This window comes from Pongo abelii, chromosome 4, assembly GCF_028885655.2.
Source record: "Pongo abelii isolate AG06213 chromosome 4, NHGRI_mPonAbe1-v2.0_pri, whole genome shotgun sequence".
In the NCBI taxonomy this organism is placed as follows: Eukaryota; Metazoa; Chordata; class Mammalia; order Primates; family Hominidae; genus Pongo; species Pongo abelii.
This window is the reverse complement of record NC_071989.2, coordinates 5,401,937-5,428,669: the sequence shown is the minus strand read 5'-3', so window position 1 is coordinate 5,428,669 and position 26,733 is coordinate 5,401,937. Positions and strand designations below refer to the sequence as shown.

Sequence of the window (26,733 nt, the reverse complement as noted above, 5' to 3'; positions counted from 1 at the left end):
CACCACACTGTCTTCCACAGTGGTTGAACTAATTTACATTCCCACCAACAGTGTAAAAGCATTCCTATTTCTCCACAGCCTCACCAGCATCTATTGTTTCTTGACTATTTAATACTCGCCATTCTGACTGGCATGAGATTGTATCTCATAGTGGTTTTGATTTGCATTTCTCTAATGATCAGTAATAATGAGCTTTTCTTCATGTTTATTGGCCGCATAAATGTCTTCTTTTGAGAAGTGTCTGTTCATATCCTTTGCCCACTTTTTTATGGGGTTTCCTTTTTTCTTGTAAATTTGTTTAAGTTCCTCGTAGATTCTGGATATTAGACCTTTGTCAGATGGGTGGATTGCAAAAATTTCTCCCTTTCTGTAGATTGCCTGTTCACTACGATGCTAATTTCTTTTGCTGTACAGATGCTCTTTAGTTTAATTAGATCCCATTTGTCAATTTTGGCTTTTGTTGCAATTGCATCATGAAGTCTTTGCCCATGCCTGTGTCTGGAATGGTATTGCCTACATTTTTCTTCTAGGGTTTTTATGGTTTTGGGTTTTACATTTAAGTCTTTAATCGATCTTGAGTTAATTTTTGTATAAGGTGTAAGGAAGGGGTCCAATTTCAGTTTTCTGCATATAGCTAGCCAGTTTACCATTTATTAACCATTGCTTGTTTTTGTCAGATTTGTCGATGATCAGATGGTTGTAGATGCGTGGTGTTATTACTGAGGTCTCTGTTCTATTCTATTGATCTATATGTCTGTTTTGGTACTAGTAGCTGCTGTTTTGGTTACTATAGTCTTGTAGTATAGTTTGAAGTCAGGTAGCATGATGCCTCCAGCTTTGTTCTTATTGCTTAGGATTGTCTTTGCTCTATGGGCTCTTTTTTGGTTCCATATGAAATTTAAAGTAGTTTTTTTTTTTCTAATTCTGTGAAGAATGTCAATGGTAGCTTGATGGGAATAGCACTGAATCTATAAATTAATTTGGGCAGTATGGCCATTTTCACAATATTGATTCTTCCTATTCATGAGGATGGAATGTTCTTCCACTTGTTTGTGTCCTCTCTTATTTCCTTGAGCAGTGATTTTTAGTTCTCCTTGAAGGGGTCCTTCATGTCCCTTGTAAGCTGCATTCCTAGGTATTTTATTTTATTTGTAGCAATTGTGAATGGGGGTTCATTCATGATTTTGCTCTCTGCTTGTCTATTGTTGGTGTATAGGAATGCTTGGGAGTTTTGTAAATGTTTAACATACACGTATTATATGATGCAAACATCCCACTTCTACATATTGACCCAAGATAAATGAAGACATTTGACTATATAAGATTCGTACTGGCTGGGCATGGTGGCTCATGCCTGTAATCCCAGCACTTTGGGAGGCCAAGGTGGGTGGATCATCAGAGATCAGGAGTTTAAGCCAGCCTGGCTAACATGGGAAAACCTCATCTCTACTAAAAATACAAAAATTAGAGGGGCGTTGTGGTGTGCACCTGTAGTCTCATTTACTCTGGAGGTTGAGGCAGGAGAACTGCTTGAACCCAGGAGGCAGAAGTTGCAGTGAGCTGAGATCGCACCACTGCACTCCAGCCTGGGTGACAGAGCAAGACTCCATCTCAAAAAAAAAAAAAAATAGTATTCATGGGAACTTTATATGTAATAGCCAGAACTTGAAATCAAGCCAAATGTTAACTGGTGAATGGCTAAACAAACTGGTGAATGGCTAAACAAATGTTAACCGGTGAATGGCTAAGCAAACTGTGACATTCATATTTTATTGTGGAATTGTATTGCATTCTATTGATAGTATGCAAACAGTTTCCCAATAAAGAATGAATGAATTATTGATATATGCTACAAAATTATTGAATCCTATGCTGCATGAAAGAAGCCAATAAAAAAGAGTACATACCATGTGATTTCATTTATGTAAAATTCTAAAAAATGCAAACTAATATATAGTGACAGGAAGCATATCAGTGGTAGCCTGGTGATAGTAGGGAGAAGCAAGAAAGAGGGGTTACAGAAAGTCCCAAGGAAACTTTTGGGGATGATGATATGTTCATTATCTTAATTATGGTGCTCATTTTACGGGCATATACATATGTCAAAACTTACCAAGTTGTGCACTTTAAATATGTGCGGTTTATTATATGTCAATTATACTTTAATAAAGATGTTAAATAGAAAGTAAATGCAGGGTAATGACAGGGAATTTCAAATAAAATAACTGAAAAAAAAAGGAGAAGGACTGAGGATTCATGCAGTTATTGCCAGCAAGGCGGTCATGGGGATTACATGTAGAATTAAGGAAAATAATCATGAGCGACTCCTGAGATTCCAGTTTGAACCACTAGAAAGTAAGAGTACAGAAGGGGTGGGAGGTTGTCATCCTGAACTCGGAATGAAGAGTCAGCTTTGGGCAGGAAATTGAGATGTGTTACTTCAAAGATACCTGTAACTTAGACGAGATTGTTTACCTTCTTTCTAGATTTAACAAAATAAGATCACACAGCTCTTACAGACGTGGAGACTTGGAAGTTCAAGGTCTAGGGGCTACATCTGGTGAGGGCCTTCTTGCTGGTAGGGACACTCTGTACAGGTCCAAGGCAGTGCAGAACATCACATGGTAGGGTCTCAGCAGAGATGGCCAAATTGGCTCTTAGTATAGATCTGCTCTTCTGAAAACCAACCCATGCCCTCTATAACCCATGAATCCAGGACTAGATTACTCCACTCACCTCTTAAAGACTCCACCTCTTTTTCTCTTTTTTTTTTTTTTGAGTTGGAGTTTCGCTCTTGTCGCCCAGGCTGGATTGCAATGGTGCAATCTGGGCTCACTGCAACCTCCGCCTCCTAGGTTCAAGTGATTCTCCTGCCTCAGACTCATGAGTAGCTGGGACTACAGGCATGCACCACTATGCCCAGCTAATTTTTGTATTTTTTTGTTGTTGTTGTTAGTAGAGACAGGTCTTCACCATGTTGGCCAGGATGGTTTTGAACTCCTGACCTCAAGTGATCCACCCACCTCAGCCTCCCAAAGTGCTGGGATTATAGACGTGAGCCACTGTGCTGGCCCTTCACCTCTTAGTACTGTGATACTGGGAATTAGGTTTCAACATGGGTTTCAGAGAGAATAAACATTTAATAGCAACATGTTTGGCCAGAAATTTTCTTGTGGCCTCATCTTCCAGCCCTGACATGAAGAAAAACAGTGCTACACTTGAACAGCACATTCCAGATATGTGCTGAAAGTTTCAAGACTTTTACATGTTATTCAACTTACACCATAGTGAAAAAGAGTCTTCACTGCAAAAAAAAAAAAAAAAAGATAGGAAAATATGAACCCCAAATGTCTCTTGAATATATCCTCTTTATTTATATTATAAATTTCTATTAAAAGGTTTCCTATCTAGTAAGGGGCTTTATGAGTGTTAAGAAGAAAACTTAAATGTCTGTTGAAGTACAGGTTGAGACCTCTTTGAAAGTTCAGAAATAAGATATGAGAAGGATTTTTGCAAAGACATGTCATGTCTTAGTCAGACTCTGAAAAACACATTGCAGGTTGTCAGACTCATCCTTGCTTTCAAGAACTGGCTAAGAAACTCAAAGGTGTTGGAAAGGAAGAGGAAAGGAAAAATGCAGACAATGTTTCCTTTTCCCCCCCAAGAAGTATAAACAATCATGGAGACTTTTGATCAGGCAAAGTTATCTGAGATTCTGCCAAAGTCAGGTAGTTCTATCACTTAGAAATACTTCAGTTGTAAGAAACAGAAAGTTCAACTTCATTTTATGTTACGGAAATGTATTGGCTCATGTAACTTGTCAGATCCAGAGTTCAGTGGATCTGACCTTGGGATTCTATTTCAAGGATCAGACAAGCCCCCTTTTCATAATCACCTGATGGGTTATAGCCACTCCTTGGCCTGCATCCCTCTGGGTTCTCATCCACTAGGAAAGAACATCTATGCCAGCCACTAGCTAACAAAATCCCATGTTTCACTGTGTTTGGCTCACTTGGGTCAGGTCCTCATACTGGACTTCACGCCAGTCCTGCAGCTGAGAGAAGCCTGGGTCTCAGTCCTGTGCCCTGCCCTACTGCAGTGAAGTCAGCTCCCCTTGCTCCATGGGCTGCACAAACAGACAAGGGCGGATACCTACATGGGGTCATGCTCAGAGTCAGGTTCCAGCCCCAGGTGAGGGCTGAGCGGAGCAGGTGGATGTGGGGCAGGGAGCTGGAAGAACACTCAACACTCAAGAGACATCAGGTAGATGAGGCATGCCTTTATTCAGCAACTCCCTCACAGGGTCAGTATTACTTTTATACATTACACAATAGTGGCTGAGAGCCAGGTGGTGAGCTTCTCTGTTATATCTACATGGCTGTGATTATATAAGTCATGGGACTGCGCGCCTGCACCACAAACCCGCTGAGTCATCCAGGCTGTTTACCTCAGCCTATGCCTGCTGCCCTATGCCTGATTAGCTGCAGCACAGCCATGTTCCTTACACATGGTATCAGGCATGACTACCATGGAAAGGTGCTGGGTACTGGCCATTCCTGTCATGCAAGTAGCCGCTACAGAAGACTCTGTCAGTGATAATGCCACCCACTTTCCAGCCCCACTTTGTGAAGAAAACAGAAACATAGCCTTTTGGGTGGTCAATGCCTACCTTTATTCCTAAGATGACTGACTGTAATAGCGACTTAAATAGTAGGAAACCAGATTTGGGAAGGTAACTATGAAGACAAACTCCATTAATTTGTCCATTCATTGAACATGTTTTATGGAGCTGCTGGCCTGTTTCACGCCAGGCCCTGTTTCATGTGCTGGGATGTGGAGGTGAACAAACTCAGTGGGCCTCCTCCCCAGGAACTTGCCTACTGGTAGAGATGTAGCAGTGAGCCCCAACTAAGCCACAGCTAAGCACGAAGGTTCAGATGCTGCTGAGTCTAGTAACTGAGAGTTAGGAGCAAAGTGTGCCTGCCATTGAAACCATAAAAGAAAAAAACAGAAGCCTTAAGAAACCTAATGATAAAATATCACAGGAAAAATTATTGCTTTAAGTCTGGACAACACAACATTACCTCATCTCTAATTAGCTGGGTGTGGTGATGTGTGTCTGCAGTCCCAGCTACTCAGGAGGCTGAGGCAAGAGGATCACTTGAGCCCAGGAAGTTGAGGCTGCAGGAAGCTGTGATTGCACCACTGAACTCCATCCTGGGTAACAGAGCAAGACCCTGTTACATATGTATAGTTTTACATCTGGATATTTATTTAAAGAGCTTTCTGTGGGCTGGGCACTGTGGCTCACGCCTGTAATCCTAGCACTTTGGGAGGCCGAGGCAGGCGGATCACCTGAGGTTGGGAGTTCAAGACCAGCCTGACCAACATGGAGAAACCCCGTCTCTACTAAAAATACAAAATTAGCTAGGCATGGTGCCTCATGCCTGTAATCCTAGCTATTCGGGAGGCTGAGGCAGGAGAATCACTTGAACGTGGGAGGTGGAGGTTGCGGTGAGCCGAGATTGTGGCATTGCACTCCAGCCTTGGTAACAAGAGTGAAACTCCATCTCAAAGAAAAAAAAAAAAGAGCTTTCTGTGAATATCATATAAAAAGCAAAATGTTTGACCCTACGAGAGTAGTTATTTTAAAGAAGTGAGCAAAAATGCTTGCTCAGTACTCATTTAGTTAACTCCCCAGCTGAAGATTCGTTGTTTGGATTAAGTAGCTATCATAGGACCCTAAAACTTAACTAATGGAAATGAAATCAAATTGTAGAAAAACAATTAGAAAAGAAAACAACAAACTTCTCCAGTGGTACTGAGGTTGCAAACAAATGACACATATGATAAATCACAGCGAAGGAAACTGATTGCATTAAGTTATGGTAGATATCATCTTAAACATGGCTTAATGTGGTAGATAGAGGTGGTCGGCAACAGCATCCTTGATCATCTCTCTGGTAGGTCTTTTGTGGATTGGAGGGTCTAGACAGCTAACCCTCCATGTTCATAGTTAGAGTTTTGGATGTGAGTTAGAACCTGCCGATTAGATGCACTCACAAAAGTTGTGGAAGGAAGAAGCAAGGGAAAGACCCACTTCTGCTGCTCTGGCTGTATAGGAGAGCTTGCCCTGCCATCCCCATAGTGTTCCAGGATGTCCTCACTCGTCTTGTAGGCATCAAGACCCTTTGCAGCAGAGATGGCTGGAGCCTTCTTGTTTCGCTAGGAAAGGAGGACCTGCAGACACCAGGTGCTTGCTCTCCTGACTCTCTGCCTTCCTCACTCGGCAGAGGTAGCAGCCTTCGGTCTACTTTGGCCTGCAGTGCTCTGGGGTCCTTTCTGAAGGCCCAGGCTGGAACCAGTTTTCCAACCCAGCATACAGCAATATTGTGGACACTCCATTTTAAATTCCTCTCTACTTAAAATGGTTAGGGTGGGCTTAAAAAATTATATATTTTAAATTAACAAGTGTGTATATTGTGGGGTACAATGTACTGTTTTGATTCATAGATACATTGTAGAAAAGTTAAATCAAGCAAATTAATATATCCGTCCCCTCACTAACTTATTGTTTAGTGTGTATGTAGAGAGAATGTTACAAATCTATTCTTTTAGCAGTTTTGAAATATGCAATACATTATGATTACCTGTAGTCACCATGCAGTGCAGTAGACCACCAAAACTTATCCCTTAGTCTAATTGAAATTTTGTTTCTTGTTTAAAACATTTGTACAAATTTAGGGGTATAAGTGCAATTTTTTGTTACATGGATATATTGTATAGTGGTGACACAGGCTGGGCTTTTAGTGTAACCATTACTGGAGTAGGGTACATTATACTCATTAAGTAATTTCTTATCCCTCACTCCTCCCACCTTCCCTCCGCTTCCTAGTCTCCATGTCTATTATCCCACTCTCTATGTCCATGCGTACACGTTGTTTAGCTCCCAACATCTCCCCTTACCCTACCCCTTCAGCCCCCTACTCTGGTAACTACCTCTCTTCTGTCTGTTTCTATGAGATCAACTTCTTAAGATTCCATGTGTAAGTGAGATCATGCAGTATTTTTCTTTTTGTGCCTCTTTTAATTTCTTGCAATTTAATGCTTACTAATATGGAATTTGGTAGAAAAAGTAGTTGTAGGCAATAGTCCCTCAAGAACAAGACCATAGAACTGCTTATCAGCCTTGGTTGGATTTGAAGGCAGTAAGAACCTAATTACCACTAGTAAATGAGAACTTGGACATATGACACACTAGGAAACAGCTGCTTAAATTATCACCTGCGGTCCCTGGGAATACAAAGCCTGTTGAAGGCAGACGGAGGACCCAGTGACTGCAGCAACATCATAGTGAGAATGAGGACTCTAAGGAGGGCGGGGGATGGCTGCTCATGACCAAACTGAAGCGTTCAAAGAAAGAAAATGCCAGCTCAGGGGTTTACATTCTCAGTTCAAGGTATGTCCAGTGACAAATCTCTAAGTCCTAAATGATTGCTTATCTCTTGTAGCTGCTGGCCAGATTTCACCAAAACTCCCAAATGGAGGCCAATCATGCACATGACTGAATTACAGTGTAAGCTGATTCAGAACTTCGTTCACCAGGTCTTCTTCAGCAAATATAGGAAATATTTTGGTTAGGAGTGAGAATAGGAGACAAGGGAATGAGGACTTCAGAGCTTCTCCTGCTAACAGAGGCTCCTCCTTTGATGAGGCCAATCCTACCGACACCTAATGTAGTTACCTTGAAAGAAAGGACAGTTCTTCTCATACCAATTTCTACCTCCCCCACTGCCTCTACACCTATAGTTATAATCAGATCCCTGCATACCCCAGAGGCACAGTATAGAATCTGACTCAGGAAGAAAGGAGTTACTCGTCAATGTAATTACGATGTGTTACAATTTGTTTATATTTATTTACATTAATTTACATTTATTCATATTGAATTACAGAAGAAGCTAGGTAATATGTCTTGTCATATATTATAAAGATGTTAAGCCAGGGTAAAAGGAACATGAGTTTGGGCAAAATGTATCAGATATTCTGGAGTCTTTTACTTTTGCTAGATACCAGCATTCTTATTCTCTATCACAATTTAGCCCTAGGGAACTTGATTACCTTCCCATTCAACAGGGCAGTATATTGGTTCAATTTCTTGATGACATCATACTTATTGAACTAGGTAAGCCAGAAATATCCTATCAATCACATGTAAGATAGAACAGGGGAGATAAGCCCAGTGAAAATTTGCAAGGGCCACCACAACTTTGGAGTTTCTGCTAGGCCAGATGTAACCCAACGGTGGGGAGTGAAAGTCAATTGTTGTTATCTGACACCCTATAACTAAAAAATAAGCATTAAACTTTTGTTCCATCTGATATTGAAATGAAGCTCAATGCTCCTTTTTTATTTGGTCAGCCTTTCTTTTTTTTTATTTGATGTTGGAGGCAGGGTATACATCCTTTAGGTATGCTGCACTGACCCACTTATTGAGTACCTTGAAAATACAGTTTTAAGGAGAGCTTGAAGCAAGAGAGAGCAATGAGATCTGCTATCTGGTATCCCAGCTGATGCAAGAGGAAGGACCAGATGCTTCATGGAAACTATTGCAATCCCAGTATCTTAGTCCATTCTCGCACTGCTATAAAGAACTACCTGAGACTGGGTAATCTATAAAGGAAAGAGGTTTAATTGGCTCATGGTTCCCCAGGCTGCACAGGAAGCATGGCTAGGGAGGCTTCAGGAAACTTACAATCATGGCAGAAGGCAGCAGGCAAGCAGGCCCATCTTACATGGGCTAGAGCAGGAGGGAAAAAGAGAAGGAGGAGGTGCTGCACACTCTTAGACAACGAGACCTTGCGAGAACTCACTCACTATCAGGAGAACAGCAAGCGAGAGATCTGCCCCCGTGATCCAGTCACCTCCCACCAGACCCTCCTCCAATGTTGGAGATTACCATTTGACATGAGATTTGGCTAGGGGACACAAATCCAAGCCATATCACCTAGTAATGCCTTTTTGGAAAATAACTACAACATTTTTTTTTTTCTGAAATGGCTCTTTGTTGCTCCTGGGCCCTGTAGAGACCAGATGCCTAACTATGGGACATTAAGTGACCATAAGATCTAAATCATGAGTCACACAATTTGACTTTTATAACAGCACGGGGTGGAATGAAAGTGGCATATGTGAGGCTGAGCGTAAGCATGATCCAGAGACTCATCTCTCAGCATGTTCACAAATGCCACACAGGTGCCTCTCTTTTAACCAGCCCTCAACTATGGCCTCCCTTGATTGTCTGAGGAAAACAAATGTTGATGCTAGTTTACAGAAGGTTCTGGATGGTATGCTGGTAACAGCTCATGAGGGATTTCTGCAGCTCTTCCCAGGTTTGCTCCGACAGAAGAGTAGTAAAGGGAATTTCTCCCAAGGGAAGAAATCGAGCAGAATATGAAATGTCTCATTTTTTTTGGAAGGATACATGTCCAGATGTATAGTTCATAACTGATTCACAGGAAATCGATGGCAGGTTGGATACTTGAGGACCTGAAAGAAATAACCCTGGAGAATCAGTGACAAAGAGTTCTGTAGAAGAGGCATAAGCACAGAGTATAGGATACTTGTGTTCTTTATGATTCTTAACCAAAGGACATCAATTTCAGATAAGTGTTTCAGGAACCACATGGGGAGATAACCAGCCTGTGAAGGTCAGCCAGCCTTTTCTTATGCCATCTGTGTTTTCCCAGTGAGCTCAGGAATAAGACAGCCATGGTGTCAGGGATGAAGATTAAACATGAGTTCCACAACATGGGCTTTATCTCTTTAAGGCTGAGTTGGCCCATCCCTGCTGTGTGCACCTCCTGTTAAGAGTAGACAACATTGGGCTGGGCGCGGTGGCTCATGCCTGTAATCCCAGCACTTTGGGAGGCTCAGGTGGGTGGATCATGAGGTCAGATGATCAAGACCATCCTGGCTAACATGGTGAAACCCTGTCTCTACTAAAAATACAAAAAATTAGCTGGGCATGGTGGCACGCACCTGTAGTCCCAGCTACTTGGAAAGCTGAGAAAGGAGAATCGCTTGAGCCCCGGAGGCAGAGGTTGTAGTGAGCCGATCACACCACTGCACTCCAGCCTAGGCAACAGAGCAAGACTTCATCTCAAATAAATAAATAAATAAATACATAAAAGAAAGAAAGAAAAGAAAAAAGAGTAGACAACGTTGAGTATCATATATGAAGTCATTCTGTTGGGGGCAGACAGACACGCAGGGGAAGGTTCGTTACATAAGACCCTTTTCATTGTGAAAAAAACGGTTATTTGTCCTCTCTGGAATAGATATTTTGGGTATGAAATGCTTCTGCCAATACTACCATGAAAAAGAATCAATTAATATGATTATGGTATCCCATAAACCTTGTTTCTGACCTAATAAGTCATTTTCTAGCAAGAGAAGTGAAGCAATGGCCTTATTCCTATGGCATTCTGCAGTCTTCCTATTTATCTCAACACACATGTGCAGCTGGCCTTAAAAATTGGGGAGTGACCTCTTGCATACACAGATAACATCCATCAGTGGCATTGTGTGAGATTGGGTGATGTCCTATAGTATGCAGTATGCACTTTGAAAGGATGACCAAGATGTGAAGCTGTTTTCCCAATGGCCAAAATATATGGGTCCCAGATTCCTGGAAGTGAGAATACACAACTCCGTTTGTTATTACACCTAATAACCCACTCACAAATGTTGAATTCCTGTTCCTCTAACTTTGTGCTTTCCTTGATTAAAAGCATCAGTTCCCAGATCAGAAAATGCTGAACCTCAGGTTATCATCAGCAACATCGGTACTGCCAAACCAGTGGCAAACGTTAACAGAAGACTACAACAATCCAATATAAACAGGACCCAAAGGGCTCAAGCCCATGAAGAATGAAGATTTCATTTACCAGGCAAATAGCCAAAGTGTTTTTTGAGTGGACAAAAAGAAGTCAATTGTAAATAATTATAATTATGATCACTGGTAGAAATGAGGACTATGCTAACTACAATTTCTTGCTCATTCATGTATTAGCCAAGTTCCTTTTGTCTTTTTTCCTTTTCCTTTAATTTGATAGATGTATTGGCAGTGATTGACGCCTTGACATAGTCTTTCGTTTGCAGAGATTATGATTGTGACTGGCAAGAAACATCTCCAGTAATGAAGGTGCTGATGGACAAGACCCTGGATAGCTCTTCTTTTGCAGAGAAGATGGGGCTTCTTTTCATTTGTATGAAGAATAAATCCATTGTGTTGGGCAGGATCATTTGTTGTCATTCAGTATGGCAGCCGGTTCACTATAGAATGGTGTGCAGATGCTGAGTTGCCTAAACAGGTTTCTGTGACACTTTTGGTGGATCGACACTCCATTCTAACCTCTTCCATAAGCACAGCTTTTCAGAAAGGCCTTCCAGAGTTATGCCTGGAGCCCAGGGCACAGACCACTTCTCCAGCTTTTTGACCCTTCTGGAAGCATCTGATTCTCTGCATTAAACCCCTTTCTGTTTAAGATAGCTAGTGATTCCTGCTTCTTGCTTCTTAGCCTGAGTATGGCTTGGATACTTTCTTCCAGTGCCTTGGAAGAAGACACAAAAGCTACATATGAACTCTCGATTTTTCCCAAGCTGGTTTCTCAGTTTATCTTCCTCCTTTCTATCAATGATAGCTCATTCTCCCTGTGAGCTCTCTGCTGACTGTTTTCTTCATGCCTTGTCTGAATTCCTCTTTCTTCTCATCCATACTGCCCAGGCAGGCTCCATTACCACACAGGTATACCCAGCATCACCTACTCATCTATGATGTGGCTTCACTCATTCCATTCCGCATTCTTTTAGAGCTTTTAGAGCTTTGACACATTCATTTTCTTAAAAAAAAAAAAAAACAACAACTGGACACAGTGGCTCACGTCTCTAATCCCAGTGCTTTGGGAAGCTAAGGCAGGAAGATTGCTCAATGCCAGTGTTTGAGGCCAGCCTGGAAAACACGGTGAGACCCCCATCTCTACAAAAAATACAAAAAATAATCAACTGGGCATGATAGCACACACGTCTAGTCCCAGCTACTTGGGAAACTGAGGCAGGAGGATCACTTGAGCCCAGGAGTTTCAGGCTGCAGTGAGCTATGATGGTGCCACTCTACTCCTGCTTGGGCAAGAGAGTGAGACCCTGTCTCAAGAAAAAGCAAAACTACGAAACAAAAATAAGCATGTTATTTTCTTGTTGTAAAAACCCGGTCACTAAGGTAATCTACAAGACAAAGCCCCCAGCACCATAGTATGGAGTTAGCAGCCTCCACCTCTCCTTCCCGCACATCTTTGAAGCCTTATTACTGATTGGTACATTACAGCAACTCTCAGCCCCCTGGTCATGCAGCGAATCATTCTAGCTGTGCCCTCATTCCAAACATCTCCCTCCTGGAGAGTGCTGACTGGCTACCTTCATCTGCCCAAATTCTGCCACCTTTGACTTCCTGCTCAAGGCCCACTTTTCCCATGATTTGCCCCTAATTTATCTAGCTCAGAATAACCACTCTGTCCTATGAGTTCCTACAGGATTTAGAAAAGAACTGAGCCATGCATTCAATCTCACACTGCCTTGTGCTATCTCTTGGATGTTTTTGTTTGTTTTTATGTGTTTTTTTGTTTTGTTTCGTTTTTGGTTTGTTATCTCTTAAACTGTTCTACATTCTTTTAATGTGTAGGTTATAAATCCTGAGAACCACAGATTATCACTGTGTCATCCACAATGCATATTACAAATCGATTCATAAAGCAGGGTTTAATCCATAATTATTCAACTGAATGGACGTTTGAGACTCATGGATGGGGAAACAGCTCACGCAATCAACCCCAGAGGGTGATGGTAAATACTGTGTATTCTAATATCAGCTCAGTTATGCATGTCTTCTGTGCATAAAATGTTTTTTCACTTGTATCTGAGATTTCCTGCCCCCCAAATGGGGTAAGTCTATTGACTCATTTATCAGGAGTCCTGTGAAGTGCAGCATTGTTTGTAAATCATCTCCTTCCTCTGATAAACAGCAACATGAAGAGACCAGTGTAACTTTCCTCATGAAGTATGTTTAAGTCACGGATCTAAAATTTGAGAGAAGCAAAAAAAATCCAATAAATTTTGAACTTGACAAAGGTGACCTTTTGTCCTTGAACCAAGTGGTACTAATTTAGAAAATAAGAAAAAAATCCTTGTTTCTGCCAGAGTTTATGTTTTCAATTCACTTATCCAAAGTTTTGCTATTTTTTTTGTTGTTGTTTTTGAGGGGAAACTCCTATATCCCACTAGATTGATGAAACTCCCATATGTTATAGGAGTAAAGTACATGATTTCCTCATCTAAACATCTTCCCAGAAAAGTAAGTGTTTGTGTTAGAAATCAACACATTCCTATTCGATCCTGATTTATTGAATAAGCTAAACATCTGCTCCAGGCCAGGCACTGCTCTGGGGAAGTAGAGATGGCGAAGATGTACTCCTCATCCTCAGGGTGTTCACATACTGGCCAGGTGAGCCCCTTGCGAGTTATGATGCTCTCCACTGAGCACAATGACAGAGGTGCAGGGGTAGCAGGGCAGGGTCAGGGCAGGACTTTTCACCGGACATCCAGGCATACTTCACAGAGGAGACAGGCCTCGAATTCCGAGCTGGAGGCTAAGACAGGATTTTGCCGAGAACTGAGCCATTAGAGATAGCACATTCCCAGGGGAGAGGGAAAAATTTTGGCAAGGGCACCTGGCATAAAAATATTGGCTTAATGAAGGGAGGTGTGTATCAGCATACGGCTGCAAGGAAGGTTGTCTAGGGAGTAATAAGGAAAGATTACGTAAAAGTGGGTTTCAGGGGTCTTTAAGTTGCAGGGAAGGAATTTGGGAAGCAAGAATATTGAGCTTTTTGGGAAATCAGGGAAGGGCATGGAGGGGATTTGTATAACAATTTGGACTTCCAAGGAAGAGACCTTTCTAGGGATGGATTTCTTTTTTTCTATGAGACAGAAATTAAAACCCACAGACTACAGTGGATTCATGCCAGTGTGTGGATTTATATGTACATACTGTGCAAACACAGCACAGCGTAACAGTAAGTGGAGCAGAAGCTAAGGGGCTTGCCTTCTAGAAATACTTGACTTCTAGAAATTTGCATGGTGTGACACAAAGACGGAGACTCTTAGGACACAACATCTTACTGTGTGGCTGTGGCCAAATAACCTTTGAAGAGGGCCTTTATTCACACATCATAAAATGAGGGCAACAAGACTTTCACCTGTATTGAGGTAATTGCATATATAATGTATCTGGCTGACAAATTGGTTCCCAGTAAGTAATAGAAGTTAAAATATGAAGACATAGTCAAAATCTCAGTACTTGTTAATTTCTGTCTCACCCTTTGCTGCAGACTGAACTTTCATTGGAAGTAGGTCCACGTGGTTAACAAAATGGCCTCCTTGTTTCTTCAAATTTTTTTTTTTAAAACAGGCTTACATTGTGCCCACTTTCAAAATTAACCCCAGTGTGCAGTAACTGGCATGCTCTTTCTTCCAGTGTGGAAATGCACTCCTACATGGCTAGTGGGTGTGCAGATCAGAATTCTGCTAATCTGTGCTTGCAGCACACGCGATTGTCCCTTAAGGAATTCTTCTCCATTTCCTTTTGAACACACCCGTGGAAGTCATTCTGGGTGTGGCCTTTGGAAGTCTTGTGAAGAAAATGTCCTGTCCGACAGCTGCCTTCTCTGTAGGTCACCCAGGGTCTCACCTCCCACCTCACCACTGCTCTCTCAATTTCTTGGGGTGACTTCTGGGTTTTCTCTAAAGTGGGGGCCTCTCAGAGGCAACAGCCTCACACTGCGACACGATCTTCTTTCCTCTGATTCACCCAGGCATTTTTGGTGGGCTGAGTGTTGAGAATCAAAACATCTACACCCACATTAGTTTACTGTCTACACTAACATCCATTTATTCTTCCATTGTCTTAACCAACCTGACATTGCTACTGCTGCTAACTCTTGCCCAGGAAGATTAAACTTATCAAACAACATTTTTGCTAATTTCAATGACTTCTCCAAAATTAACTTAAATCGACATTCAGCTACTCAGTTTACAATAAAGAACATTGGACATTCTCTATTATACCTTAGGAGAGGTACACACCCCTCTTAAATGAGTGTATCAGGAACACTAACCCATCCTAACCACCCTCCCCTTTTGAAAACCTGCCTTAAGCTAGACAATGAAAACCTCATAAATATCCCTCCTTTGTCCCACCCTTTCCAAGATGAACCTAAGACAATCCAGGTGGTGTTCCCCTGACCTTTGTAAGCAACAAGCTCATTTTTGCTTTATCACCAGCCTGCTCTGGTAGGACTTTTGGGGAGCAGCATTTGGTAGCAGAAATGCCATCATGGCCAGGTCATTGTAGTTGCTTTGGTGTCCTGTGCTCACTGTTGAGTGCGCGTCTCTTTGAGGACCGTGCAAGGCCATGTGCAAGGTGGTTAAAAGTGTCTGCCATAGATCTAGATGCCAACACTGACCAGCACCATCACCTAGGGTAAGCCCTGTCTCTGTGTCTGCGGGTGGTGGGCTGAATAATGGCTCCAGAGTTACCCACTGCCAACCCCTTCTATCTTGTATGGCAAAAGGGACTTTGCAGATATAATTAGGCTTAGAGATCCTAGGGTGGAGAGGTTGCTCTTGATTATCCAGAAGAGCCCTAAATGTAATAAGTATCCTTATGAGAGAAGGCAGAGGGGGGTTTGATAGAGAGGAGAGGCAATGTGCAGACAGAAGGAGAGACTGGAGTGATGCACTTTGAAGACAGAGGAAGGGGCCACAAGCCAAGGAATGCACGTAGCCAACAGAGACTGAAAAAGCAAAGAAATGTGTTTTCCTCTCAAGCCTCTAGAAGGAGCCAGCCCACACCTTGACTTCAGACACTGGAATGAGACTGACTCCAGACTTCTGACCTCCAGAACTGCAGGTCACACCCAACACATTTGTGTTATTTCAAGCCAGCAGCTTTATGGCAATTTGTTACAGCAGAAATTGGAAACAAATTAACTCATTTTTTTTACAACTTTAAACTTCATTATAGACACAGAACCTATCTCCTAGGGTTTGTACGAAGGCTAAATGAGTTAATTTATGTAAAGCACTTATATCAGTGTCCAAGATATAATAAGCAGACAATAAATACTGAGAATTGTTATTATAGCTCTCATATCTCTAATACTGAGTGTTATATTATGTCTATGAGGCTGCATATGGCCAGGGTGTCTGTCTATCCCAACTCTGGGAGGCAGTGGTTGGCACAGTGCCGACTACCCCACAGGGCCTCCATGACTATTTGCTGACAGGCAGGTCAATGGATGATGCACAGCTTTCTCTACCATGCCAGAGATTCATTCCTTAAAATGCCTTGTTAGTGAAATAAACCAATTGAAGAGGTGATTCTAAACAGTACAAAACCCGGAAGTTATTTCTGTTTGGTTCTGAAATAAACTATATAGTGTTGATGGCAGTAGAATCATCTTCCTCATTGTGTCTTAGTCTTACATAATTCATTTTTCCTTGATAAGCAACCCAAAGATGGAAGAAATAGCCTGGGTTTGTACTGAGTGGAAGGGGCCAAACGAAGTAAGGAAGGGAAAGTCAGCAATGGACACCTAGCAGAGACAACGGAACAGTGCAGGCACTCAGATATTCTATCCTTAGACAGGAAGCGACCTGCAGGCCCTGTGTTATTCAGGGTTCTCCAGAAAAACAGAGCCAATTGGAGACAGATAGATGGGTAAAGAGAGAGAGAGATTTGTTTGTTCATTTACTTATTTATTGATTCGAATTGGTTTATATGATTGGAGGGGCTAGTGAGCCCTAAATTTGCAGGGCAGGTGAGAAGTCTTGAAATTCAGGTAAGAGTTGATCTTGCAGCCTTGATTCTGAGTTCCATAGAGCAGCAGGCTGGCACCTTGGCAGGGTTTCTGTGCTGCAGTCTTGAGGCAGAATTGCTTCCTCTTTGGAACATGTCAGTCTTGGCTTTTGAGGCCTTCAACTGATTGGATGACCCACCCACATTAATTTATGAATCACATTTTAAAAATAGCTTCACAGCAGCATTTAGACTAGTATTTGATCAAACAGCTGGGCACCATAGCCCAGCCAAATTGACACATGAAGTTAACCATCGTAGGCTCCAAAATGCCGAAGAGGAAGCTCACACTTTTTTATATTCATCATTCTTCTGATGGCCCCATGAAAACCCACTAGAAAAAAATGAAAGACATAAACTTGGGGAAGCCAGATAGAATTTTCTTTTCTTTTCTTATTTATTTATTTATTTATTTATTATTTTTAGACAAAGTCTTGCTCTTTCGCCCAGGCTGAAATGCAAATGAGCAATCACAGCTCACTGTACCCTTGACTTCCTGGGCTCAGGAGATCCTCCCACCTCAGCCTCCTGATTAGCTGAGACTACAGGTGCATACCACCACACCAAGCTAATTTTTCTGTTTTTTGTAGAGACAAGGTCTTGCCGTGTTGCCCAGGCTGGCCTTGAACTCCTGGCCTCAAGCCATCTTCCTGCCTCGGTCTCCCAAAATGTCGGGATTGCAGGCATGAGCACCCGTGCCTGGCCAGATTGAATTTCCAAAACAATTCACCACAAGTTCCCCTTACATATCTTATAGACAGCCAGCAAGTCCATCTTAAATATGGCCTAATTTATATTTTCAGATTTTTAGGATGTGCCTAAGTATGTCCACATGATGAATACAGTGTGGCTGTTCTAAGCCAGCTTTGAGGGTGATATGCACCTTTGCCCCTCACATTAGTGAGGCTCACAGCAAGTTAGGTAGATGGGATCTGAATCTTGATCAGCCATCAGCATGTGGACAGTGGCTATTTGTAAGATTATGCTGGGTCAGTCTCAGTGGTTTAGCTGGAATTTTCTGTTCTTGCTGTCCTCTTCTGTGTAATACCTGGTTCCTCAGTTGTGTCCCAAATGTGTTGATAGTTATAAATAATGTCTGACCATGCACACAAACATGGGCTTTTCTTGCAGTAGTTTTTTTCTGTCAATATTTTCTACTTTATTTCAGGAAAGTTCTCTTCCAGCTCTTTTTTAGTGAGGCATTTCATGAAAATCTCATTTTGATCCTATATCTCTTTTCTCAAGTTTTGGAAAATTCTGATAGATTTTCTGAAGATCCAAATTATGCCAGGCTACAGTGCTTTGCGCTTGTTTCTTAGGATGTTTAATTAAGGAAAGATAGTCCCCAAGGCAGGTTTCCAGAATTCTGCCTTCACATGGTGTTGTAAGGAAATCTATTTCTCCTTTGCACAATAAGAGAAGCTTCCCATGACTGACTATAATCCCTATAGGAACAACTGGGAGGCTTGACTGGCATTGTACTAGCCAACTCATCACTGGATATTGTATTACATGATACATATTATGTTGTAGCCCACTTCCATTACGTCTTATCAATAGGAGCTGTATTTGCTATTATAGGGGCTTTATTCACTGATTCTCTCTATTTTCAGGCTATATACTCAACCAAGCCTATGCTGAAGCTCATTTTGCTATTATATTTATAGGCGTCAATTTAGCATTTTTCCCACAGCATTTCCTCGGCCTATCTGGCATGCCTCGACGCTACTCCGGTTATCCCGACACACACACCACATGAAATACTATCTCATCCGTAGGCTCATTTATTTCCCTGACAGCAGTAATTCTAATAATTTTCATGATCTGAGAAGCCTTCACTTCAAAACGAAAAGTTCTAATAATTGAATGACCATCTACCAACTTAGAATGACTATATGGCTGTCTCCCACCCTATCACACATTCGAAGAACCAACCTACATGAAAACCTAAATGAAAAAGGAAGGAATTCAACCCCCAAAGACTGGTTTCAAGCCAATCCCAGAACCTCTATGACTTCTTCGATAAGATATTAGTAAAATTATTTCATAACTTTGTCAAAGTTAAGTTGTAGGTTAAGCCCTATATATCTTAATGGCCCATCCAGCTCAATTAGGCCTTCAGGATACCACGTCCCCTATTACAGAAGAACTACTTACCTTCCATGACCGTACCCTTATAATTATCTTTCTAATCAGTTCATTACTTCTATACATTATTTCTCTAATATTCACAACAAAACTGACTAATACACGATAGATGCCCAAGAACTAGAAACCATCTGAACTATCTCGCCTGCCATCATCTTAGTCTTGATTGCCCTCCCATCTGTGCACATCTTATATATAACAGACAAAATCAAGAACCCTTCTCTCACCATTAAAACAATTGGGCATCAATGGTATTGAAGTTATGAATACACAGATTATGAAGAATTAAGCTTTGACTGACTCTTATATACTTCCAGCAACAGACAGAGGTGATCCTATCTTATATCAACACTTATTCTGATTCTTTGGTCACCCTGAAGTCTACATCCTCCTCCAACCAGGCTTCAAGATAATTTCCCATATCATAACATAGTATTCTGGAAAAAAATAACCATTTGGATATAGGGGCATGATGTGAGCTATAATATCAATTGGTTTCTTAGAGTTTATCGTATGGGCTCACCGTATATTTACAGTAGGCATAGATGTAGATACATGAGCCTACTTCACCTCTGCTACTATAATTATTGCTATTCCCACTGGTGTCAAAGTTTTTAGCTGACTAGCTACACTTCATGGCGGCAATACTAAATGATCCCCTGCAATGCTCTGAGCCTTGGGGTTTATTTTCCTTTTTGCAGTAGGAGGCTTGACCAGCATTGTACTAGCCAACTCATCATTGGATATTGTAATTACATGACACATATTATGTTGTAGCCCACTTCCATTACGTCTTATCAATAGGAGTCGTATTTGCTATTGTAGGGGGTTGTATTCACTGATTCCCTCTATTTTCAGGCTGTATACTCAATCAAGCCTAGGCTAAAGCTCATTTTGCTATTATGTATTTTCTACACTGACTGAACATGTGGTTTGAAACCATCTTTCATTTTTTATTTATTTATTTATTTACTTACTTATTTATTTATTTATTTAGATGGAGTCTTGCTCTTGTTGCCCAGGCTGGAGTGCAATGGCACGATCTCGGCTCACTGCAACCTCCGCCTCCCGTGTTCAAGCGATTCTCCTGCCTCAGCCTCCTGAATAGCTGGGATTACAGGCACCTACCACCACACCCAGCTAATTTGTGCATTTTTAGTAGAGACGGGGTTTCGCCATGTTGCCCAGGCTGGCCTCAAACTCCTGACCTCGTGATCCGCCTGCCTCAGCCTCCCAAAGTGCTGGAATTACAGTTGTAAGCCACCACGCCTGGCCTTGAAACCATCTTTCAAATGTGGTCTTTTTGCAGTAGAGCTGGGATGTCTCTGCCTTCCCCACCATGCACCTTTGTAAAGGGGCGGCTTCTGTCTCGCAGGTGTAACAGATTTCTTCCCTGTGTCCCCTTTCTCTTCTGTCAATGAATCATGGGTGGCTGTCGGCTGGGGACCACTCTCAGAGTCCCATGCACTGAATGCAACATGGACACGAACTTATGATAGGGCCAGGTGGGGGACAGCAAGAGGTGAGCACCGGAAATTGCATGAGCTAGGAGTCATTGGCTGGTAGTGGGTGAGGGACACGTGGTAGGGACAATTTAGCAGCTGGATCAGGGTGGAAATCCAAACCCTGACAGCTGAGAAGTGGCACAGACCTGCTTCCGTGGGGACAAGTGTCCACTGGCCCTGGCCAGGCGGGCCTCCAGGGGGCATTGTTGGAATATGCGATCATCCCAAAGCACTTCAGCTTGAAGAAGATCTAGGACACAGTTTGTTGTTACCACCTCAGAGAATTTAGATGGGACATGATGGATGGAATTGAAGTTAAAAACCCATCCACCATTTCTAGTTAGTACAGTAGGCTCCTAATTTACAGAAATGCTTGTGAAATTGAGAATCATGATAAAATCCTCATACCTCCTCCTCTTTTGACCAAATCTTTCTAAAATGCACAATTATAATTTCTTATCTTTTAGTACATAGTAATTATGTTATATGTGTTATATACACTATGTAAATATAGTTCATTAAATAATTATTTGGTGTTTGAAGACTTTCTAATTCATTACCCCATTCCAGACATCAATGACAACAGCACGCACGGAGCAGGTACACATATGAGCTATCTACTAATATGCCCTGGATTTTGATTGTATTTTGTGAAAACCTTGGTATGGGTTATTTTTAAATGAATGTTTTCCCAAATTTTAAGCTGAAACTAGGATGCATCAAAATTATCTTGGTCATAATCTTGTCAATGATGTCATCCAAAGGCCACCAGGAACACACCTGTAACCCAGCAAAGTTGAGGCCATCAACTGGTTCATCACAACAAGGAAGGCTGTGCACCACCGGGACCCAGCAGCAGCTCCACAGCAGCAGTGAGAGGGCCTTGGGAAAGACTTGGAGGGTTTGGCTTATACGAGGTGATCTTGGGGAGGGTCAAGGAAACAGGCTGTGATGGTTAATATTGAGTGTCAACTTGATTGCATTGAAGGATGCAAAGGATTGTTCCTGGGTGTATATGTGAGAGTGTTGCCAAAGGAGATTAACATTTTAATCAGTGGACGGGGAGAGGCAGACCCACCCTCAATCTGGGTGGGCACCATCTAATCAGCTGCCACAGCAGCTAAAATAAAGCAGGCGGAAGTTGGAATGAGCAGACTTGCTGAGTCTTCCAGCCTTCATCTTTCTCCAATGCTGGATGCTTCCTGCTCTCAAACATCAGACTCCAAGTTCTTCAGCTCTTTTTTTGGACTCTTGGACTTACACCATTGGTTTGCCAGGGGCTCCCAGGCCTCTAGCCACAGACTGAAGGCTGCACTGTGAGCCTCCCTACCTTTGAAGTTTGGGACTCAGACTGGCTTCTTGGCTCCTCAGCTTGCAGTCGGCCTATTGTGAGACTTCCCCTTGTGATCATGTGAGCCAGTTCTCCTAATAAACTCCCTTTTATATGTACATCTATCCTATTAGTTCTGTCCCTTTAGAGAACCCTGACTAATACACAGGCCATGCTCAGATGGAGTGCTGTCTGGAAATGAGAGTAATTCTGTGGTTGAACGTCTTAATTAATTGTCCTGGAAGGTGGGAGAAATGGAGTGAGGCTGGTGCTACAATTGATGTAAAAGCCCTAGCTGCTCACATTAGCCGGGGGTGGGGGATGCCTAGGCGTATTTGTGGTATTGACCACGTTCTTGTTTTTGTTTGTGACCAGACCAGATTACAGAGGGGTATTGATTTGCCTTGCCCCCGCCCCCACCATCTCAGGGTGTCCTTGTCCGGGGTTGGTGCTCTGTGGCATTGCTTGTGTCCATAGGAGTCCATCAGGGCAGAGCGGCAAGAGCCAGGTCAGCTTCCAGCTCTTCCACGCTGCATGTCCCCCTCAATGTCCTGTAAGTTCTGATGTGGCAGATACTGAATACTCAAGGGTTCACATTCTCTTAGCCTAGAGGTGGCTGCAATAATGAAAGGCATTTGGCTGATGTGTTCTCAAAGGAGAGGGAAGCTGGCTGTGTTTGTTACCTGCAGCTGCATAACAAATGACCACAGCCTAGTGACTCAAAACATCACACACCAGTTACCTCCACTCTCAGTAGGTCAGAAGTTCAGGCATAGACCAGCTGTGGCCTCCGCTCTGAGTCTCAGCAGGCTACAATCAGGGCTCAGTCAGGGCTGTGGTCCTGTCAAAGGCTCTCTCAGGTTGTTGGTGGTTGTAGGACTGAAGTTCCTGTTTTTGGGGGATAGTCAGCTGGTGTATTAGTCTATTTTTACACTAGTGATCAAGACATACCTGAGACCGGGTACTTTATTAAAAAAAAAAAAAAAGAGGTTTAATGGACTCACAGTTCCATGCGGCTGGGGAGGCCTCACCATCATGGTGGAAGGCAAAAGGCCCATCTTACATGGCAGCAGGCAAGAGAGAATGAGAGCCAAGCAAAAGGGGTTTCCCCTTATAAAATCATCAGATCTCGTGAGACTTATTGACTACCATGAGAACAGTATGGGGGAACCGCCCCCATGATTCAATTATCTCCCACCAGGTCCCTCCCACAACATGTGGGAAATATGGGAGCTACAATTCAGGATGAGATTTGGGTGGAGACACAGCCAAACCTATCAGCTGGGGACCACTCTCAGCATCCAGGGGCTGCCATGGTTCCTGCCACGTGGCCTCTCACACTCCTTCCTACAGGACGGCAGCCCTTCTTACACAAGTCAGCAAAAGGGAGTCTCTCTTGCCCCCACTTGCTAAGGCAGAATCTCACATCAGATGTAACCATCACATTTGCTGTATTGTATTATCTAGAATTATGTCACAAGCCCCTTTATGCTCAGGGGAGTGGATTATCCAAAACATAGATCACTGGGGAGGGGTGACCTTAGGGTGTGTTGGCCACATCACCTAAGAGTACATGAAACATCTCTCTCATTTCTTCCATTTCTTGAGCTTTTAAAAAATTACTAAATGAATAAACATAGACAATTTAGGTTGCATGAATGAATACAAAGAAGAATATATTATCATTCCTAATTATCACAGTTTCTACCACAAAGATGATCACTTGTAACGCTTGCATGTATGTACTGGACCAGTTTTTATAAACCATCCCAGCTATGGTCTACTGCTCAACGGGACTGATGACTCTTCAGAAGTATGGTCTGGGACCAACCATGTTCTTGCAGGCCACCAAGAGGAGGCATCCATCTCCACAGAAGAGAGACGAGCTCTGGGCTCCTTCAGCACCTTCACAGTGAAGGCCATTGCTCAACGGGGCACATGGATCCCTGTGTTGCCCTAGATATGACATTTTTACATTTTTGACTTTTCACCCTGTAGTGGGGGTTAAGGGCAGAGTTACAGGCATCTGGTAGGTATAGCCTAGGGGCATTGCTAAATACCCTACCACAGGGAGGACAGTCTCTGAACACAAAGAATTGTCCAGCCTAAAACATAAATAGTGCCAGGGTTAAGAACACTGGCTCCAACTTGCACAAGTCTGTGACGTTCAAGACATTGTGGAGGTTTTTCTTGTTTTGTTTTGTTTTGTTGCTATTTACAAAGGTGTTCTTTTCTCTCCCCATCATACTTCACAGTTCAACACAATGGAAATGGATTGAAAGAGTGAAAGTCACTGGTCTCAAAGAATCTACGGAATTCAGCATTTTGAAAATCACATAGCAATTTTGGGTAGGTATTCCCATGCACTAAAAAAACCAGGCAAACATCCGACTCCCAGGATAAAGTGACTGAGAGCAGTAGAAGACTTGTTGAGCCTTAAGGAATAAGAGGAAAATTATGTTATGAAGTGCAGGAACAGCACAGACCCAGACTAGGGGATGCAGCCCGGAGCCAGTAACCCGGCGCCTCCTTCTCCCCAGGGCCCTGCGCTGGCTGATCCCCGGATATCCGTGGTCACATGTCCCAGGTCCTGAGAGCGCTTCATAGGTAGACAGTTCTTTGGGACTTTTGGGACGCAGCACCTGAAGAGAGATTTACCTAAACTTTCCTCCTGGGAGCCTGTGATCATTTGAAAGTAACAGAAGAAAGTTGTCAGGCTGAGGAAACAGTTTCAACAGGCACTTGGTGAGAATGGGAAGCATCCGTTCATTGCGAAATCGCGGGGACAGAGGAGGAATTCACGGGATCAGAGCACTGAGAAACTCCAGAGGCTTCTGGTTCACCGCCCTGATTCCACAGATGTGGGTCAGAGGCAGAGATGGAAGTTGGAATAGACAAGCCTGCCCTCTCCTCGGCTTTCCATGGCTCTGTCCTCAGGCTGTTTCTGCAACTTGACATGAGGCCTGGCCCCGGGGAAAGCTGTGGGGCCTCATCTCCTCCCTGTGCTGCTCTGAGGTGGAGCCTTCTCAGGGTCAGTCCAGCTCTGGAGCCCGTCACCAAAGCTGTCTGGTCCCAGGGTGGTGCTGAGTGACAGGCACGCCAGCCAATCCAATCGGCCATTTCATACCCAATGCATGTGACTGATAAAGAGATGACGCCCTGTCTCCAAGACACAGGCTTTACATAAACAGCTTTAACGACCTCTTCACTTAGAGACAAGACTCCTTAGTGGTGGAACCTCAGGCATCCGTGCAGGATGCAAGAAAGCTCCTGTATATACATGAACTGAGAAGTGTGTAGAAGAATAAATACTGTAATAGGTAATAAAATGCATGTATTTTTATTTATATGCTACTTTCTCTTTCTCCCTCTCTGTGTGTATACACATACATACAAAAATGTATTCATTCTATGGAAAACATGAAAGATGTAATATTCTTTACATATGAAATTTTAATTAATGTATTAATTTTTTCTGATCATATGAACACCACAAATATTATTTTATAATTTTTTACCTAACAATAAGTCTTAAACATAAATATACATGGACAATATCATAGTTTTTTTTAAATCATAATTAAAATGGTTGTGAAACATTCCACTTTAATTTATTCCTCCTAATCCCTAGGGTGGTACATTAAGTGAGGGTTTCTCAGCCTCGGTACCATGGGCAGTTTGGGTTAGCCCATCCTTTTCAGAGACATTGCCCTGGACACTGCAGGATGTGGCTTCACATTCTGGTCTCTGCCCACTGGATGCCAGAAACATCCCTTCCCCTTAGCTGTGACAATCAACACTATCACTAGACATTGCCAAATGTCTCCTGGAGGACAAAATCACCCTACGTTGAGAACCAATGGCATTTTTTTTTTTTTTAACTATCATCGTAAGACAAAGCCACCTGAACTTCCTTGCTGATGTCTCTTCACTTCTTTTTTTTTTTTTTTTTTTTTGAGACAGAGTCTTGCTCTGTTGCCCAGGCTGGAGTGCAGTGGCATGATCTCGGCTCACTGCAAGCTCCGCCTCCCGGGTTCACACCATTCTCCTGCCTCAGCCTCCTGAGTAGCTGGGACTACAGTCACCTGCCACCACGCCTGGCTAATTTTTTTGTATTTTTAGTAGAGACGGGGTTTCACCATGTTAGCCAGGATAGTCTCCATCTCCTGACCTCATGATCCGCCCACCTCAGCCTCCCAAAGTGCTGGGATTACAGGCATGAGCCACCACGCCTGGCCTCAACTTCTATCTAATTCTATTCAGAGGGAAAATTCCTAGAAGCGACGTTCCTGTTGCAGAGAAGAGATATTCGCTTGATAACCTTGATATATATTTGCCAAATTTCTGTCCAAGTATCATTTTTAAAAAGTTAAAAACATGACTTTCATACAAACACCTACAGAGCATATGTCAAAGATGTATTTCTCTAATGCAGTGAGCCAGCAGGACAGTGAGGCTGCAGCAGCACGGGGACAGAGTGCAGAAAGAGGTCGCAGAAGCCTCGGAAGAAGGTCATTCAGTCATACAAGGACACCCTGATGCTTGGGCTGCGGTTGTTTCCGAGTCCACGGGGCGTCGTTCCTTTGTGTCAACACCAGACAAGACTCATGGGCATTGCTGTCAGTGTTCTGTGCGTTATAATACCAGGGACCCTCACATGGCTGTGGTAGATTCTAACCAATAGAAATAATAAGTCAAAGTAAAGACCGTTACCCCTAATTAGAACACGGAAAGACAGAGCCATCCTTTTGACTATTTCCAAGTTTTGATTTTTTTTT

At 42.7% G+C, this 26,733-nt stretch overlaps 1 long non-coding RNA gene across 1 annotated transcript; it reads left to right on the top strand.

Moving 5' to 3' along the window:
• Positions 1-21,386: 21,386 nt before the first annotated feature.
• On the top strand, positions 21,387-25,554 carry LOC103890584 (uncharacterized). The gene is made up of 3 exons (XR_002915072.2): positions 21,387-22,036; positions 22,331-22,508; positions 24,211-25,554. It is a non-coding gene; the product is annotated as an uncharacterized LOC103890584 (long non-coding RNA).
• The last annotated feature ends 1,179 nt before the right edge of the window (positions 25,555-26,733 follow it).